The sequence below is a fragment of the Bos indicus x Bos taurus genome, chromosome 25 (assembly GCF_003369695.1).
Source record: "Bos indicus x Bos taurus breed Angus x Brahman F1 hybrid chromosome 25, Bos_hybrid_MaternalHap_v2.0, whole genome shotgun sequence".
Lineage (NCBI taxonomy): Eukaryota > Metazoa > Chordata > Mammalia > Artiodactyla > Bovidae > Bos > Bos indicus x Bos taurus.
The window spans coordinates 12,522,310-12,533,982 of NC_040100.1; the positions used below are offsets into that span (position 1 = coordinate 12,522,310).

The 11,673-nt window shown below is 43.8% G+C and overlaps 1 protein-coding gene and 1 long non-coding RNA gene across 2 annotated transcripts in view; both read left to right on the forward strand.

The window, feature by feature from the left end:
* The window catches only part of AUTS2 (AUTS2, activator of transcription and developmental regulator), a 1,215,803-nt gene that overhangs the window by 980,396 nt on the left and 223,734 nt on the right, over positions 1-11,673 (forward strand). The window lies entirely within an intron of this gene.
* The window catches only part of LOC113883669, an 8,832-nt gene continuing 2,240 nt past the window's right edge, over positions 5,082-11,673 (forward strand). The window contains exon 1 of the long non-coding RNA XR_003508708.1: positions 5,082-9,908. This is a non-coding gene — a long non-coding RNA (uncharacterized LOC113883669). The remainder of the gene's footprint in view (positions 9,909-11,673) is intronic.

Here is an 11,673-nt window from a genome sequence, read left to right on the forward strand (position 1 = left end):
CCTGTTACTGAGGACTAAAACAAAAAGTCCATCTAGTCAAAGCCATGGTTTTTCCAGTGGTCATGAATGGATGTGAGAGTTGGATTTTAAGGAAAGCTGAGCGCCAAAGAATTGATGCTTTTGAACTGTGTTGTTGGAGAAGACTCTTGAGAGTCCCTTGGACTGCAAGGAGATCCAACTAGTCCATCCTAAAGGAAATGAATCCTGAATGTTCATTGGAAGGACTGATGCTGGGGCTGAAACTCCAATACTTTGGCCTCCTGATGTGAAGAACTCAGTCATTGGAAAAGACCCTGATGCTGGGAAAGATTGAAGGCAGGAGGAGAAGGGGATGACAGAGGACGACATGGTTGGATGGCATCACCGACTCAATGGAATTGAGTTTAAGTAAGCTCCAGGAGTTGGTGATGGACAGAGAAGCCTGGTGTGCTACAGCCCATGGGGTTGCAAAGAGTTGGACACGACTGAGCGACTGAACTGAACTGGAAACAAAGTTGTATAATACAGTTGATGTTTTTAGTGTATTGGATTATGTCATTGAAAGCAGAATTAAGTAAAAGCAGAATGGGACAAAGGATTGAAAGTGTGACTTAAAGTTGCAACTCTCTGAAGTGCTTTGGGTATTTCAGTCTCTTGTTAATATATATATCATAGCATCTGTCCTTTTCCTTTACACAAGTCAGACTCTAGAAAGTTTTAAAAGTTTGTGTCTGTGATCAAAAGTGAGATAAAATGGTCCTTTTTCCCTGCCCTGGCTTGGAAGGAAAGTTTCCAAGCCAGGGGGAGACTGTCACTGCCATGTGGTAATTTAATTCCTCTAGTCTTTACTCTCCCTTTCTAAATCTTGGCATATGAGATCATAGGTTCCCTCTCCATTTTCAAATTGGTGTCTTTCTTGTTTTACATAAGAGTCTGATGCCTCATTTGAACCAGTATACCACCAAGACCCTTGCTCTGAAGACTGCATATTAGAATGCTTTGGGCTGCAAGTAACAGAAGGCCTAGCCAAAAATGGCCATAAAAGAGGGATGTTCAGTTAGTTATCTCACAAAATAAATGTCCAGAGTCAGCCATATGAGTGTGTAGGACCAGCTTCTCTGAGGATCTCCTAGCTTCTCCTTAAGTAGACAAGCTAGCTACTCCAGCTGTAAGCTTTGGGTCCCCACTTTATACTCCAGGAAAAGGAAGAGGACAGACCTCCTCCTTCATGTATGTTTCTTTGTATTTGGAGGGAAAATCCTTTTCAGAGGTTCTGCAGCATTTTCTCATTCATCTCATGAATGACAGGCTTGAACTTGGTCACCCATCTACCCAAACCAGTCACTAGCCAATACACGTTAACTTAGACCCTAGATCATCTCCTGGGCTGGGCCCATGGCTGTCCGATACCTGAACAGAGCTGTTTTTTCTGATAGCAGAGACCAGGGTGCAGTCTGCTGAGCAGACAACCAACTCTGCCATAGGCTGTCTTCTACAGCAGCACAACCTGTGGCTTCTGCTAGAAAAGAAACTCACTCCAGGTGGAGTAGAAGGTTAGCTTGGCATCTGTATTGATAGGCTAGGATACTATAAAGCCTTTAGAAGTGATCTTGGAATACTTGCTTATTTATGTCACCACGGGTGGCACCAGTGGTAAAGAACCCGCCTTGCCAATGCAGAAGACGTGAGACATGAGTTTGATCCCGGGCCAGGAAGATCCCCTGGAGGAGGGCAGGGCAGCCCACTCTAGTATCCTTCCCTGGAGAATCCCGTGGACAGAGGAGCCTGGCGGGCTACAGTCCACGGGATCACAAAGAGTCAGACACGCCTGAAGCAATTTAGCACGTGTGCATGCCCTATTCATTTACATACCTTGAGGACGGCGCTTAGCACTGTGATTCTGTATCTGCGTGTCACAAGGGGCCCCTCATTTCTTGTGTCCAGAGCATCCAGGAACTTAATACAGATAGGGGCTCTCTCAGTGTTTGCTGAGTGAATGAATAAATGAATGAAATAAGCAAATAGTAAGATATTCTTTTAAGAAAACGTTTATCGATGTATAGTTGATTTACAATTTTGTGTTAGTTTCAGATGCACCACAAACTAATTCAGTTTTGTGTGTGTGTGTATATATATATATATGTACATTCTTTTTCAAATTATATTATAGGTTATTATATTGAGTGTAGTCCCCTGTGCTATACAGTAGATCCTTGTTGTTTGTTTTATATATGGTAGTATGTGTCTGTTAATCCCAAATTCCTAATTCATCCCCCACTTTACCCTTTGGTAACCATAAGATTATTTTCTGTATCTGTGAGTCTGTTTTTGCTTTGTAAATAAGTTCATTTTTATCATTTTTTATTCCATAAATAGGTGGGGATGTGATATTTGTCATTCTCAGACTCACTTCATTTTAGTATAATAATCTCTAGGTCCATGAGCAAGATATTGTTGAAGCATGTCTTATGAAGAATACTTGAAATAATTACAAATGTTTACCTGAATAATTGAATGAATGAACACACAAATGAACAAGCAAATGATGGCTGAAGTGTTCTTGAAGCTCAGTTCTGTGAACTGTTAAAATGACTATAAATGTTTGCCCAGAGAAGACAAGTTCTGAGGAATATAGAGAAAGTTCTGAGGAATATAGAGACTTTCTGCACTGCTGTACCTAAAATCCTTTCAAGTGAAAAAGAGATTAGAATCACCTTGTGGGATGTCTAAGGATAGAGCTAGGAAGAATGTATGGAAACTACAGGAAGACAGAGAGCTCTTTCTTGCTCTGAGCTAAAATCTCACAGTGGAGCTTTGTAAACATGGAACTACCTACCTCAGGAATGAGTGCTCTTGCCATCACCAAGCACTCGCCACTTGGCAGGATATTGTAAAGGAGAGGAAAGTTCCATTTATCACTGGAGATCGGACCAAAGGATGTTTATTCTCTGATGTAACCCAGTAGTCATACGGCTTTCTGAAATTTTAAGAAAATTTAAGGAACTAAACTCTTACCTCTAAAGACTGAAATGAAGGAAGCACTGCAGTTATTTCTAAAGTCACAAGAGATTTTATGCTGCTCTGAAACACCTGTGCGTAATCCCACCTGTGTTTATTATTCCCAATTATATGTGCTGTCCTCTGGAGCTCGATTTTGTGATGGAAGGATTTTTTGAAAATAAAAAGTTGTTGAGGACTTCCTCTGTGGTCCAGTGGTTAAGACTCAGCACTTCCAGTGCCTCCATTGCAGGGGCGCAGGTTCGATCCCCAGTCAGGGAACTAGGATCCCGCATGCCTCACGTGGTGCAGCCAGACTTGGGTTCGTCTGTCTTAATGGGATCTGCGTGGATCATGAAAGTTCACCTTTGTACTCCTGTTGTCTTCGCAGAGAGAATGAAGAGAAGTGCTCAGCTTCTGAGGGGAGGGGAAGTGAGGCTGCATCCCCATGTCTCTCTCACATGGGCTGTCTCACCGCCTAACCACAGAAGTGAAAGTCAGAGAAAAGAGATGGAGATTGAGAAACTCTGGGCCATCACTCACTCTTCTTGTCGTTATAGTGAGGAAGTGCACTGCATATGTATGTTCCCTCAGTAAAACAGGTGTTCTACCCTTAAAATGGTAATTATAGGCTATTTCAGATCAATGATCTTCACTTATGTCATATCACTGTGGTATTTTCTTCCACGGTTAACCACCCTGTGATATAGAAAGCTTGCTCACACTTGAAAAAATCAAAATGCATATAGATTTTCTGAAATAAGCCTCCTTTCTGGAGGTATTTTGTGGTTAGTTTCAATATGTAATATCCTGAGGAAGGTTTAGGTTGACTTTTTTTACTTGAGTATAAAATTTGAAAAGTAAAATCACTGTGCAATGAGCGATTTTACTTCCATTAGCCTAATGTCTTTGTGGTTTCATTTGAGGTCACCTAGTAGATTATTTTTCTTGCATTATTTCATCAGCTGTCAGTTTTATTAATATAATGTAATTCATTCAGTGCTGTGATTTTTAAGACATGACTGTAAGCACAGAAGGCAATGTGTTTTTGAAGTGTATTTGGATGATTGTAGGGTATCAGACTGCCTCAGTCTTCTTCATGCTCAGCGTCTGGAGGGTCACTTAAGGATTGTATATGATCTGGGATTGTCAAATGGTGATTCATGCCTGTGTTTTTATACCCAGCACATAAAAATATATCTGCAGCTTCTTTATTATCATCTTTTGAAAGACAATGGCTTGCTTGTGGGATATGCAACTGTGTTACTACTTAGGTTACAAGATATGTGGTATATCTCTTATTTAACACTAACAGTAACCCTTTCCAGGAGGTTCATTTCAAGCTCATTCTATTAACATATTCACTCTTTGGGCTTTGATTACAATGCCGTGAATTTATGTTTGCGTAGTTGGTGGGTATCATTCAGGAAATCATTTGAAGATTATTCCTTAAACAATAGATAAACACATCTTTCCCTAGTAGTTATGGAGAAATTACATATTGTCCTCTCTTGAACTTGAACATATGATGGAGGTCCTTGGAATCACCTGAAAAATTGGTTCTTTAGTTTGTATTTTGAATATGAGGATAATCTTTAAATGTTATAAATAAGAAAGCCCTACAGAGTAATAGTTGTAGCTTTTGCCATCTCGAAATTTGAAACATATAAAATGCATTTACTGAAAAACATGTGGATGAAATGATGTAATATCTGGGTTTGTTTTTTTTTTTTTTTTGAATTGATAGATAATTGACATGATATTGCATTAGCTTCAGGTGTACAACATAATGTTTTGATTTTTTATATATTACAAAATGATCACCATGATAGGTCTAGTTATCATCTGTCAGCATGCAAAGTTATTACACTATTATTTACTATATTCCCTATAGTGTACATTATATCCCCATGACATTTATTTTATTTTTTTTAATTTTATTTTATTTTTAAACTTTACAATATTGTATTAGTTTTGCCAAATATCGAAATGAATCCGCCACAGGTATACCTGTGTTCCCCATCCTGAACCCTCCTCCCTCCTCCCTCCCCATACCCTCCCTCTGGGTCGTCCCAGTGCACCAGCCCCAAGCATCCAGTATCGTGCATCAAACCTGGACTGGTGACTCGTTTCATACATGATGGGGTTTGTTTTAAAATTATCTGAAAAGATGGAAGCAGCTGGAATGGGTAGGGTGAAGATGAAACAAGGTTGGCTGTGAGTTGATTATTGCTGAAACTGGGTGATGGTAGATGGGCATTTATTGTATAAACACTTTCATATGTGTTTGAAAAACACATCCATTTCAAAAAAAAAAAATATGCCAGGACTATAGAGTGACTGTGAATTTACTTGTGCTTATAAAAGGAAAATGTATTTTTATAATCACCGAAGCATCTATATGTTTGAAAAATACCAATCATTACGTCAAAGTGGCATGTGATTTATGGAGCCTAGAGACAGAGCTTGGTGTTCCTGGCTTCCGTAACCCCTTTGCTATAACCACTAGAGCAGAATAGAGAAGCAAGTTCAAGGCAGCTCGATACATACTGTGTACACAACCACAGAGGACATTCCAAGCAACGCGAACCTTGAGAGCTGAAGCACGCGTGTCACTTCACGAACACACTGGTTGCTATGCTGCTTAGCAAAGGCAGTGCCCTGTGGAGGAGGCCGTGCTCGAGCAGTGAGAACATGGAACAGAGCGTGTAGGGCTGAGGCAGGCTGCAAAGTCTAGCACAGGAAGCAAAGAACCTGATCCGTTCAGAGCGTCAGGGGCCTCCAAGTAATAGCAGCCGTATCCTAATTCAGGCCCCGTCAAGCTTGCCCTTGGCCAACTGTCACCAAGGCCAAAAATACCCATGATTTCCTTTTCTGACCTCAGTCATATTGACCTACGCCTTCTGTCTCCTCCTCACGCAGAATTTAAAACATCTACATTGTATTTCGATTTCTGTAAAGATTAGAGAGTAGTCTCACTGTCTTTTGTTCCTGGCCAGTTTTCAGTGGGACCTTATTTCCTCGAAATTCTTGGCCTATAAAAGCATGCAGGCAAAATTACCCTTAATTTATAATTATATAGATTTTAAATCTCAGATTACATAGAATCAAATATCTAGAATGAATCAGCCCGAGGAAGGTGTTTCTTTTTTCAAAATTATTAATTATTGGAACATTATATAAAAAAATAACATTGAAACACTTAATTCATGGTTCAGTTCTGTTGTTCATTTAAAGGTTTAACTGGTTCCCACTGTTTAAATATCTCTATCTGATCTTTCATGCTAACCTAGCATGTCCAAAATATTGAAAACCAGATGAATGAGCAAGGAATTTAAGCAGTACTCCCCCAGTGAAGCCAGAAGGATTTTCTTGAGGAGGAAAAAAAAAAAAGAGTGCATGAAACTTATTTAACAAGAAAGATTTGAGTCAGGTAATCTACATAATATATCCACTGGCATTAAAGCTGTCATCTTGGTATAGCATTTCTGGTACGAATTTCGCAATAGCTGTCTTTCACTGTCGGTTCTAATAAAGAGTGTTGGTCAGCTTAAATTCCCTGGGAGCTCAGAGTTATGTTTTGTGAACTGCGTGTGCCTGAGGCCTCTCATGCATGATTTAAACTGCTTTGTAAATGTCAATAGGTGGAAAAGCATCGGATCCCTCGTAGATTTCTCCAAACCCTCAAAGATGAGTACGCCATGTATAAACCATGCTGCGCTCTCAAGGCCATTGCCGTTTTTTACTCTCGCCTAACTGGGGGTTTTAAGGTATTGCCAGGAGCAAAATATCAGTGTGTGCATGTCTCGATCCAACTAGCCAATGAAACCCTTTATTAAGAAAACCTTTGCACCAGAGAAATGTCTCCAGTGACCTGAGATGGGCCCACCTCATGAATGTTGAATGTTCTTCAAACTCTATTTCTTCATTCTTGATTTTTTATTTTTTTCAAAACACACATTTGACTCGATTGAATTTGCTGATCCCATAGCACTGCGTTCATTTCATGGACCCTGCTATGGAATGGTAGAAAACTATTTCCGTTGGGAGCTCCCAGACATGGGTCCCCTCCTGGTTCTGTCTGTCTCTGGCTTTTTTGTCATTGGGCAAGCCACTTAGCCTTTGAGGGGGGCCCCACTTTTTCATTCATTGAAGTTGAATCCAGGAGGTTGCATTAAATGATCTCCAGTTATTCCTCTCAGCTCTTGCATCATGATTCCAAGAGATAGTGACAGACAGCCAGTGTGACACTTTTAAAGCCATGGGAGCACATGGGACTTTTTAATTAGGCTTATTCTCCTGTCTTCCGGGCAGCACAGAGTGCCAGCAGGAGCCTCCAAACGGCCAGCAGCGATCGGGGCAAAGTGACCTCAATGTCAGCCCAAAGGCTCATCAGCTCATTTGCGTTCACAGCACTTCCTTGTGCTGTTTTCCCGTCAGCCTGTGCCCCCCTCACCGCCACCGCCCCGCAATATGTGCCCCCTCCACTCCTCGGATTCCTTAGCTGAAAGGTGTCTTCTAATGTCCGAAGAGGCTGAAGCTGGAATGGCATTCCAGGGTAGAGGCCCGCAAATGAGCAAAAACACTAGCCTGGCTTTCGCATGGGGGTTTCTGCTCCACTCTTGTACGGCTTGCCCAGAGCCTAGGGACAGACGTGCTTGGAAAACGCTTGTCACATAATCATTGCAGAGCAAATTCGTTCAGAGTCAGCCAGGAAGACAGAGGTGGCCTTTTGTTCACCTTCTTTTATTTTTTCATTCCCACCCAGTTGCAAATGAGCAACTTTGGTCTTCTCTTTCCACATGCTCACTTTGTCACAGTGTCCTTCTGGGGCGACCATTTCTGGGGTAGCCCTGAAGCTGGCCTGCCACGTCTAATCCTGGCCCTCCTCTGACTGTGTGACCTTGAGCACTTCATGTAACCTCTCCGTGTCTGTTTTTCATCTGTGAAATGGACATCATCTAAGTACCTGCTTCAGCAGGTTGTGAGATTTAAATTCAGCTCTAACATAAAGCTCTAGAGTTGTGCCTGTCAATGTTATTAACATTGGTTTTTTAAAAAAAATTATTATTTAATTTGAACTTAAAAAAAGAAAAAGAACCAAGGACAAACCAACTGTCCTTTTTTTTCTCTTGGGGTGGGGGTGTGGTGGGGAAACACTTGCTTAATGCCCACCATCTCCACCCCAGTGAGGAGTGGTCTGAAGAGGGCAGAACCAGCGGTCCAGGGCCTTGCTCACTGAGGCCAGGCCCATGTTTGCCTGGTTAGGAGCACACCACGGCCATGTCCACACCACAGCTGGCTGGGAACTCCACAGCCTGGAGAGGCCTTTGGAACCCTGTCACCACCAGCGTTCCATCTGTGCGTTTGGAGAATTTCAAGTAAGCACATTCTTCATCACCCCCTGCCATGACCTCAGGGTTACTTTCTGCGGTTGTTGACAAATTTTTAGACATCCCAGGTTTTATCAGCGGAAACCTTGAAGAGTGACAAATGGTTCTTGGAAGAGTTGGTACACACTCTAAAATGTCAGCTGGCTCGTTTATAACCGGCGATGTCCAGTGTCTAGGCCGTGCTATCAGCATGGTCTACCGATAACTCACCCTCACGATGCTCCGGGCTCCCCGAGCACTTTGTGCAGCTGTTGTGGTTGCAGACCCAGTTGACATCTATAATAGATATCAAATGGAGAGCCTCTTATTTTATCACTCTCTCTGTTTCAACACTGGCGGTCCCCGTGGACTGTCGGAAGCAGGCAGCCGGCACGTTATGGGAAAGGTGACTTGCTGAGTCCGGGTGCCCCGAGGACATTATTAAGTGCTGGGGAACCTTGTTAGCTCATAAAGTTGGTTCAAACCAATTATTGCTGTGCGACCATTCCCGTTGCCAAGAATGTAACTCTTTTAAATTCTTGCCCATAAAGCCGGTCTTTCCATGACATGATATCATAGAGCAGGGCTTCTGATCTGGCTGCGGTTGTGTCCCACTGGCTGCAAAGACTAAACATTGCATTTGCTGCTCAATACTGGTTACCCTTCAGTGCTTCATGGAGGCAGCAGGACTACTATTTATAGATTTACTCTCTGTCTCCCTAGTTCAGCGCAGTCAGTTTTGACACACTGTCCCAGTAATCTGATCAGCCATGCTGCTTTTAAATGAAGGTCTAGGCCTTGGCCTCTGCAGAGAGGGTGACAGCTGTCAGATACAGATAGTAGGCTACAGATCCTGGCTGCTAAAACCCTCTCATTCATTCCCGTTACAGATCATTGACCACAGCTTGAAGCCGTGCTTTACAGTCGGCCGATTAGTTGGCAAGAGATCTACATACTGTATTAGCAAGGTCAACCACTGAGATAAAGGCAAAAACTCAAACCCTGCACTATTTTTAAACCAGTAGCCATTTGTTAAAGCTGGTTATTTTGGTACATGTCTCTCTTCCTTGCTTTTTTTTTTTTCTCTCTCTCTCAAAACAAAACTAAAGAAACTTGCTAAAACTCTCTGTCCGAGTTAATGAAGACGGTGAGATGATTCAGATCTGAGAAGGGTGTGGTCTTTCTCAGAAACTCTTTCAGGCCCTGCAGTGTAGACAGCTGTGTGAGCCATGCCCACTCCTTGTTTTAACCAGAGCATATTTGGAGAGCTCAGCCCAGGGATCCTAGAAAAGGTTTGACCCGTCCACGAGAGTGGGTTAGGCGGATCTGGCCTGCAGAGAGCTGAGTCACGGCTCACACAGGGTTTATTGAAATCCCCGCCCAGTCCTACCTGCAACAGCCGGTCTTCACTGTTGGCTCAAGTGAAGAGGCCTCATCTACAGGGACTCCATTCTCCGGGGTCGTCCTTCACCCAGCACCTTGCTTGAAGCCTGACTTTGTTCCACGTGCTTCACATCAGCTGGAGGAGAACTTGGACCCTGAGAAGCCTCTCATCACAAGGTGATCCACTGACTTCATATCCAGTGAACCTTGAATCTTATCTTTACCCAGAATCTTATCTTTATCCGACTACCAAATCTGCTCCGCCCCAACCCCCTCCTGTCTGCTGTCTTCCCTCCGGCTCCTCCATCTCCACCGAGCATCCAGTTCCCTTCACGACCTCCACCTGCCACCTCACCTGCCTCTCTTTCCCCGACGACCTCTCTATTCTCCTGCAGGGACACAGCCCTTTCTTTTCCAAGGTTTTGCTCTCTTCTGCCTTCCTCCACATTGCCTTCCATCTCTGCTGTGAACTTGTCATGTTCCCATCTCCCCTCTGATCTCCTCTTTCGCTCTCTACACTTTATTGACTTAACGACCAAGTTTGGTTTCCTGAGGGCTGAAGGGCTCGCTGGGCCCTTGACAGTAAATCTCAGTCTGCCAGCTCCCTCCGTCTGCCCTTCCCTAAGGCCATGCACCCCTGTCCCGAGCGAACCCAGCACAGTCAAGCTATTTTCGCTGTTTTTGCTATTTTTTAATTTTGCTATTTTTGTCTCCTCTCCTCTTCCCCTGGAGAACCTTTCAAATGACAAGTCTTAGGACAGCGAGTAAACTCAGTGTACATCCTCAATAAATGTTTGTAGAATGAGAGCATAAATACAAGTCAAATGTTTGACATTGTTATCAGCATGTTCAAATCCTCTGAACTACAGAATTCAGGGAAGGAGATTAGGTTTGACCACAAACAACCTTGAGCGTGAAGACCCCCTAGAACTATGGAGGGGGGCAGATAACTCTCTGAGAGCAACCGAATGTCTCATCTATAAAATGAGCTGAATGATAGCAGCTTCAAAGGTTGTTTATTTTTAAATGTTTATTTTTGTCTGCACTGGATCTTCACTGGTGCCCTCAGACTTTCTCTAGTTGCGGCGAGCAAGGGCTGCTCTCTAGTTGGGGTTCACGGGCTTCTCACTGTGCTGGCTTCTCTCATTGTGGGGCATGGGCTGTTGTGCGCATGGCCTTCAGTAGTTGTAGCGAACAGACTCCAGAGCTTGGGCACATTAGTTGTGGTGCCTGGGCTTAGTTGCCCTACAGCAGGTGGGATCTTCCCAGACCGGGGATTGAACCGGTGTCTTTTGCATTGCAAGGCGGATTCTTAACCACCAGACCACCAGGGAAGCCCTCAAAGATTCTTCAGAAGATAAAAGGAGGAAAATGCCTAGGCAGGACCTGGCCAGTGGAAGGAACCTCATCGGTGTTAACTACCCTGCTGGGCCGTGCAGCTCCTTCACCTGTCAGTGTTCTGTGGAATTCATTCCCATTTACCCTCGGAAAGCTGCAGGCAGGACTCTTCGGTGACAGAGAGAAGGCTGGGAGTTAGGTAAACCCCCATGGTTTCCTGGCTTTTTACTGTAATAAACAAGGGGATATTTAACCAGACTTTGGCCCCACAAAAGGTGACTCACTCTCACATTCTCAGCTTCCTGCTCAGGGAATCGATGTGGAAACCAGGCTTCCACTTCTCTGCTTCACGCTGGAGCTGGGTAACTTGAGCCTGAAGAGAGGAGCCTTGGGGAAATCTCAGCCCGGCTCCGGTGGGGGTGTGTGCAAGGGAGGGCATGCCAGCCCTGGAAACTCCACGGGCCTCTGCTGCAGTCAACAGGGTGGTCACGCCTGCTCCGGGGCGAAGCAGCCATCTTGAGGTGGGATTTGGAAGGAATCTGACCCTGTCGGGAGTGAGGGAGAGGACCTGGGTCCCGTGCAGAGCAGCTTTGGAATATTAATG